This window comes from Lynx canadensis, chromosome E1 (assembly GCF_007474595.2).
Source record: "Lynx canadensis isolate LIC74 chromosome E1, mLynCan4.pri.v2, whole genome shotgun sequence".
Lineage (NCBI taxonomy): Eukaryota > Metazoa > Chordata > Mammalia > Carnivora > Felidae > Lynx > Lynx canadensis.
In genome coordinates this window covers 40,505,878-40,514,275 of record NC_044316.2, presented here as the reverse complement: position 1 = coordinate 40,514,275, position 8,398 = coordinate 40,505,878, and the positions used below count along the sequence as shown (strand labels likewise).

The 8,398-nt window shown below is 43.2% G+C and overlaps 1 pseudogene; it reads left to right on the top strand.

Annotated features, from left to right (window-relative positions):
* The first annotated feature begins 852 nt into the window (after positions 1-852).
* Positions 853-7,843, top strand: LOC116738447 (annotated as a pseudogene).
* The last annotated feature ends 555 nt before the right edge of the window (positions 7,844-8,398 follow it).

Here is an 8,398-nt window from a genome sequence, read left to right as displayed (position 1 = left end):
GCATGTGACGTTAAATCTCGGGGTTGTGAGTTCGAGCTCCATGTTGGGTGTAGAGATTGATTACTTAAAAGCAAAATCCTAAAAAGAAAAGAAAACACTTTAAAAATTATTTTTGGTGGGAATATTTGTAAAATGCATTCTTTACTCCTTTCTTTTCTTGAGTGGAATACACAGAATGAAATTCAATCTTTTCTCGTTGACTCAAGGCATGGGCATGAACACCAGCCTTGCTATCTGGCTGAGCTGCCCAAAGACTTCTTTGGAGATATGTTCACCCTTAAGCTAGATGATCCTTTCCTTATGGCTTTTTGTCATTTTTCTGTCTCTTTTTTCCTTATCAGGGCAATAGCCCTGGTCCTAACTGCTTTTATTTTAAGGTCCCTAGTACCCCTCTCCTTTCTCCTTGCAAATTTGTGTTGGTCTAGGAATTCATACATCTAAACAGGTTAGGCTTTTGTTTAAAATAAGAGTAAGTAGGGATGCCTGTGTGACTCCGTCAGTTAAGCATCCAACTATTGATTTCAGCTCAGGTCATGATCTTGGGTTTGTGAGATCGAGCCCCACATCAGGCTCTGGGCTGACAGCATGGAGCCTGCTTGAAATTCTCCCCCTCTCTCTCTGCTTCTCTCTCTCTTAAAAGTAAATAAGTAAAATTAAAAAAATAAAATAAGAGTAAGTAGACTATGAATCAAGACTTGACAGGCTCACCTATAGGTAAAGTACATAGTCTTGAGTATGTGAATGTGGCTACCCAGAGCGCCCTCTTTGTAGTTTTCTTTCTGCTTGATATTTATATTCCTTTGGGGGATGTTTTTGAATTCCCAGCATGTGTCAGACACTAGAGATACAACCATGAACAGGTCAGTCCTTGCCCTCAAGGAGAAAAAAACAAAAGCAAAGACAAAATAATAAAGTGTGGTGACATTTATGGCAAAGAAAGTACAGGGTGCTGGTGGAACATCTATGGAGAAGCCAGAAATCTTCACTGGAAGTGACACTTGAGTGACCTAGAGATTAAGTAAGGAGCCAGCCAGATGAAGGAAGTGGGGTGAAGAGGAGAGATCCCAGAGGAGGAGACACGTGGAGAAAGCTGGAAAGCCAGAGTGTGAGTGGTTGAAGGACCTGGAGGAAGCCCGAAGTGACTGGAGTGAAGAGAGCCAATGAGAGGTGTGGCGCGGAGAGAGCATCTTCAAGGTGATGAAACAAGCATCATGGCAGATGTCGGAGGAACTACTGTAGTCTCAAGATCGGTTGAAACATTTGATCCCCCAAATTCCCAGTGGGATCTTAAGTTTTATTTGCTCAAGTGCTTTGAGGAAACAAAGAAATGTATTCAGGGGCACCTGGGTGGCTCAGTCAGTTAAGCGTCCGGCTTTGGTTCAGGTCATGATCTCGCGGTTTGTGGGTTCAAGCCCCACATCAGGCTCTGTGCTGACAGCTCAGAGCCTGGAGCCTACTTTGGATTCTGTGTCTCCCTCTCTCTCTGCCCCTCCTCCACTTGTGCTCTGTCTCTCTCTCTCTCTAAAAAATAAATGTTTTTAATTTTTAGAAAAGATATTAAAAAAAGACATGTAGTCATTAAAAATTTTTTTAAATGTACCCATTTTCATATTTCCTATATTGGCAGAAATTAGTCCTGAGGCAAAAGCTGGTTTCATGTATAACTTTTGGGAATTAGACTTCTCACAAATACTTATTTTTAAACAATAAATCATTTTTAAAATAAAGAACAAGATTATGTTTGGAGGATGTTAGGAAAACAAAAGTTCTTATCTCTTTTATTTTCTATGTATAGAAATAGGTTTATGAAGTTTAGGCCATGATGTGTAACTGGATGTAACAGCAAATTAATTGATTGTGTAACAAGACTATGCAATTCGCTCATGAGGCACTAGTTCTTAAGTTAGCTACAGGGAAATTGGCCTTTTCTATTATCTTGAATGAATCAGAGTTATATGCAGATTTGAAATTGCCTTACGATGCTTACTTAACCTTACCTTTGAACCCAAAGCAATCTTTTTTTTTTTTTTTTCTCATCCATGCTTAAATTCTTATAAAGGGGCCAGCCTTTATAACTGTGGTAGATTGTTGCACCAATGGCCCTAATGAATTCTGCCTCCCAGTGTTCATGCCCTGGTACAGCTCCCTCCAGAACTGATTCTGGGCTGGATCTTAAGACTTGTCTTGGCCAATATGTATGATACAAGTGTAGCAGGGCAGTGCTTATGCACTGGGCCTGGCCCTCTTGGAACACCATCCTGGACTGCTATACAAGGAAGTAGGTCTTGTCCACTGGAGGTTGGGAGGTTGTGAGGAGGAGAGCTGAGCCTCTCTACCCACCACGAATTGCCAGACATATGAATGAGGCCACCTTGGACTTTCCAGCTGTTCCAGCCGTCTGTAATAGACCAAGTGAGCCAGAGGAGACCAGTAAAAGAATTGCCCAATCAACTCACAGAACGTAGAGAAACAGTAAATCAGTGTTCTATGCCTCTGTGTTTCACAGTGAATTTTAGGCAGTAATACATAACGGAAACAATGTCGTTTTACATTGTTCAAGTTTCGTTTTAAAGGCAGGCTAAGATAGAATTACGAACAATGGGTGGGTGTTTTACTTAAATTGCTCTATGGGAGATGGAGAAAATTGTACACTGGAATAGAAGGGAGTATTTCAATCTGCTGGTAAAGTAAACTTTAAGTTAATATGACAAGTTAAAATCCACCAGATTTTTTTCCAATTTGAAACTTGTTGGATCACACTATTATAAGTAAACATTAGGATATATGTTATAAATTCTTCTCAAGAACGTTTCTCACAAAAGTAATGCATTCTTAGGGCACCTGGTGGGTTCAGTTGGTGGACTGTGTGACTCCTGATCTCAGGGTTGTGAGTTCGAGTCCCACGTTGGATATAAAGATTAAACAAAAAAAAAATCTTTAAAAAATTAATAATAATACATTCTCCCTGAAGAAAAACAGAAACAGCTGAAAAAATTTTAAATAAAATAAAAAATATATCAAGCTTTATCTCACAATCCAAATATCTACTGGTAATCATTTCAGTGTATTTTCTTGTAGCATTTTTTCTGTGCTCCATTTAATACTTTTTCATATTTAAATCAAGCTGTGGGAGGGGAGGGGAGTGTGGATATTAAAGTGTGGCATGAGACTGTTGAGGGTCTTGAACTGTTGGTACAAATAAATATCCTGATTACAGTGGTGGTCACGGAAGGTAGACGTAATAAAATACAAATGAGTGAACTCTATATGGCTGGTGAAGCCTGCATGTGCTCTGTGGATTGTACCAGTGTCAATTTCCTGACTTTGATATTGTACTACAGTCATGCAAGTTAACGTGGGGGAGACCTGCTGTACATTTCTTTGCACTTTCCTGCCAATCTATCCTTATTTAAAAAAAGAAAATCAGCATGTAGCTAGAGTCATGCCCTCCATTTCCCTTTTACATGTATTTTATTATATATATAACATATATTTTTTTCATTTAGAAAGAGAAGGTCCAAGTTTCATATCCACGTGTCTTTTTAAAAAATGTTTTTTTTTTTTTTAATTTTTTTTTCAACATTTATTTATTTTTTGGGACAGAGAGAGACAGAGCATGAACGGGGGAGGGGCAGAGAGAGAGGGAGACACAGAATCGGAAGCAGGCTCCAGGTTCTGAGCCATCAGCCCAGAGCCCGACGCGGGGCTCGAACTCACGGACCGCGAGATCGTGACCTGGCTGAAGTCGGACGCTTAACCGACTGCGCCACCCAGGCGCCCCTAAAAAATGTTTTTAACGTTTATTCATTTTTGAGAGACAGAGCACAAGTGGGGGAGGGGCAGAGAGAGAGGAAGACACAGAATCCGAAGCAGGCTCCAGGCTCCAAGCTGTCAACACAGAGCCTGTCACAGGGCTCAAACTCATGACCTGAGGTCATGACCTGAACCGAAGTCAGACACCCAACCTACTGAGCCACCCAGGCGCCCCTCATATCCGCAGGTCTTGATTGCTTTCAAAAATGAACCAAAAAAACAAAAAAACCTCTCTTAATATATTTCAGAGTTAACTGTTAAGAAGAGGGTACATATTTTTAAATCTATTATTTGTTGGAATGTAATTATCGCCAGAATGCTGAATATTCTATAGAACACAGGGGGTTGTATTTGAGAGGCTCAGAAAGGGAAATTACATGAGAAAGATACAATTATAATGCTAACAAAATACCGTGAAATTATGCATGTGGTGGGCTGGAGACAGAAAGAGGAATGGTGCAGTTGAGCTTGGCGAGGAGGCCCCAAGTATGCACGGTCCGGACTGATCTGTGAGGGCTTTGGGGCAGGGAAGACAGAGAGGCAGTCTGCTGAGCAGAGCCGGTCTAGGGCACCTCAGGACAGGGCAGGGCAGGCTATGGTGCCTGAGAACAGAATGATAAAGAGCAGGCCATCAGTGTGGGCAACAGCGTCCAAGAACCCACCTTCAGGAGGGAGCAGAACATGAGCTAGAGTTCTGATATCAGATTCTGCCAAATACTGGTTTGCAGAAAGAGTTAGAGAACAGGAGGGAATAGAAAGCAGGGGGTGGGGGCAGAGTGCAGTGTCATTTTGGGTGAAAAGTCCAGAAGGGGCGGGCTGGTGGCTGTAGCTTCCCAGTTGGCCTTCAGGGTTTCCCTTTGTTCAGAGAATAAAGTCCAAACTCTACATAGCATAAAAGGCCCTGCGTGACCTGTCTGGTCTTGGAGTATCAACCTGACCTTGTCCTCTGTTGCTCCCCCAAATGCACCTTCTGGGCCTTTGCAGTTTCCAGAACCCACTGTCCTGTTTCTAGGCCTCCCTGCCCTCTCAGGTTCTTTTCCCTTTGCCTATCATGCTTTTCCTTCTGAATGTCAACACATTAACTGCTTCCCTGCATACAAGGCCTTGCTAGGTTGTCTCTGGGAAGCCTTCTTCATACCTGGGTTGGGTCATAACCCCTTTTCTCTGACTTTGGCCTTCCGTGAGCCCCAGGTGGGTCCTGGTGGCCTCATTTGCCTGGTGTGAGCTTCCCTTCCCCAGTCGACAGGAAGGGGATGGTTGAGCTGCAGAAGAGAGGTCAAGTCCGTCTCATGCTTCCCTGCTAGCCTGGGTCTCAGCACATGTTAGTCCCCCTACCTTCTCTTATGTCTCCACTTGGAAAGCTTCCCTCAGAACTCAAGACCCTGTCAAATGATCGCTCCTCTGTGTGACTCCCACCGTGGCCTCCCATAGCCTTTCATTCTTGCAAACACTCAATAAATATTTACTGAGCACAGTACACTGTTGTGATCCTGCTGATGTGTGCTTACCACTTCAGCTGCCACTTTGCTGCATAGATGTCTTAGGCTGTGAATTTTCTGAGATTCACAATCTTAACTTCTACATCTAGGTAACCCCCAGTTCCTGGAAAAGGTTCAGGCACACAGCAGACCTTGATAAATTTGTTTTAAGAATGAATATGCTTTATTATAAAGGATATTGGTTTCCAAGAAATGCCTAAATCCTTAAGACCAGAAGGCATATTAAAGGTCACCTCAGGGGCATCTGGGTGGCTCAGTGGGTTAAGAGTCCGACTTCAGCTCAGGTCATGATCTCGCGGTTTGTGAGTTCAAGCCCCGCGTCGGGCTCTGTGCTGGCAGCTCAGAGCCTGGAACCTGCTTCAGATTCTGTGTCTCCCTCTCTCTGTGTTCCTCCCCTGCTCATGCTCTGTCTCTCAAAAATAAAGATTAAAAAAAACTAAAGAAAAAAAAGGTCACTTCATCCATCTCCTAGGATCCGTCCATTCCAGGCGAGAGTCATCATGTAGAATTTGCTTGACTGAATTCAGTGGAGGGGGCTCATGGTCCATGTGACTGCTCATTCTACCTGAGGACAGCAGCAATCCCGTGGATGTTTTTCCTTCTGTGGAGCTGCAACCTTCCCCTTTGTAGTTCCCTCCACTGGCCCCCTGTCCTGCTTCCAGAATGTCACAAAAGAGCCCCTTCCGTCCTGCGGCTGACAGCCTACCATATATCTGGCAGCTAATGCATCTCTTCCTAAGTTTTCTCTTTCCAGGGAGGGAAGGACCACTTCCCAGCTGCATGACCCTGAGCTTCAGTTTCCTTGTTTGTAAAAATCAGGATAAGACAGTACCTATCTATAGAGTTGTCAAAATTAAATGAGCTCATATATATAATGTGCCTAGAACAGTTCTTGGTGTATATTAAATGCTCAATAATGATTTCAATATTATTTTGTATTATATTTTACATGCAGCACTTAAAATTGGACAACTTATATTTTGAGACACTTAATTCATTAATTTATTATTTATTTATTTATTTATTTATTTATTTATTTTGAGAGAGAGAGCAAGGGAGGGGCAGAAAAAGAGGGAGAGAGAGTCCCAAGCAGGCTCCACGCTGTCATCACAGAGTCTGATGCTGGGCTCTATCCCATGAACCATGAGATCATGACCTGAGCCCAAATCAAGAGTAAGACACTTGGGGCGCCTAGGTGGCTCAGTTGATTGAGCAGGCGACTATTGATTTTGGCTCAGGTCATGATCCCAGGGTCGTTGGATCAAGGCCAGCAACGGACTCTGTGCTGGGTGTGGAGCCTGCTTGAGGTTCTCTCTCTCTCTCTCTCTCTCTCTCTGCCCCCCTCTACTCACTCTCTCTCTCTCTCTCTCAAATAAATAAAATGTTAAAAAAAAAAAAAAGGAAATGCGTAACCAACTTAGTCACTCAGGTTCCCCCAGACATTTAATTTAAAAAACAGAATAACAGGGGTACCTGGCCGGCTCAGTCAGTAGAGCATGAGACTACATGAAACTCATAATCTCAGGGTGGTGAGTTCAAGCCCCATGTTGGGCGTGGAGCATACTTAATTAAAAAAAAATCAGAATAATACAATATATGATCACATGCATAAATTATATTATTAACATATGATATATATTTCATATAAATTAATTATATTATAGACTATATTCCCTACCCCCAATAAAATTGGAAATCCCCTTAGGCATTCACTATGAAGCTTTATGAGCAACTTGGTCTCTATTTTTAATAATTGCTTGCTTAATTAATTAGCAAGTGTCTACTGGACCTTAACTCAGCCCTGATCATTCATATATACTGCTTCAAGATTTTCCGATCATTCTCTGTGGAGTTCTTTAATTTAGGGTGACCCACCATCCCAGTTTTCTCAGGACTGAGGGAACGTGGGAGTTTTAGTTAAAACCAAATTTGAGGGGGGTCTTGAGACTCAGAACTTTCAGTGCTAAAACCAGGATGAGTTGGTCACCCTACTAATTCGTAACACCTCTTTCCCTGCACCACTGAGTCTCGCGTAGGCGGAGGCTCGGGTGCAGTCAAGGTTCATCTCCACCTGTAACCCCCCGGGTCCCCCACCCCTGTGGCAGAGGAAGAATTGCTGCTGGAGGTGTAACGGCCATTCATACTGGTTTACAAGAGGTGTCAAAGACCGCCCTCATCCACGACGGCCTAGCACGTGGAATTGATGGCCTAGCACATGGAATTCTCGAAGCTGCCAAAGCCTTAGACAAGCACCAAGCCCGTCTTTGTTGCATCCAACTGTGATGAGCCTATATGTAGGAGACTGGTGGAGGCGCTCTGTGCTGAACACTAAATCAACCTAATTAAGGTTGGTGGGGAAAGGGTAGGCTTCTGTAAAGTTGACAGAGAGAGAAAAACCCCTAAAGCGGTTGGTTGCAGCTGTGCGGTGGTTAAGGACTATGGCAAAGAGTCTCAGGCCAAGGATGTTATCAAGGAATACTTCAAATGCAAGAAATGAACAAATAAAAAACTTGGTTCTTGTTCCTCAAAAAAAAAAAAAAATCATAATGGATTTGAGGGATAGAGAGATGAATCGCCTGCTTCTAGAGTCGATGGCCACGGTCACTACTATAGCAATGCTGGAGATCTGAGGAGACTATTTCCCGCTGGGTCTCATGGGGGTGTTAGACCCTGAGTGACAGAGCCTATAGCTTTGCAAGAAACTCAATTTTACCAATTCACGTTGCAGTGATCAGATCCTAGGGAATTTCACTAAAACTTACAAATGATGGATTAGTAAATCAGAACATCAATGTAAAATGTTCCTGTTACTTTCCTAGGGCAGCCCCTTACCTGCTTAAGCTACCCAAGAAGGAATGGAAAGTGAGCAAGTGGTGGAGGTGAGCATTACTGGAAGGTGTACTGATGCTGGATTTTAGTTGAGTCTCCACCGCAGACAGCCCCTTTCTAGGGGATGGAGCATACGTGTGACCAGTGGTGACCACAGATGAGACTTACTGGACTGACTCACCCACCCTGTGGGGCATCTGTGCTTACTGTGAGCTCCCAACCCACTCTTGTGCTCATAACCTCTTCACCTCATCCCG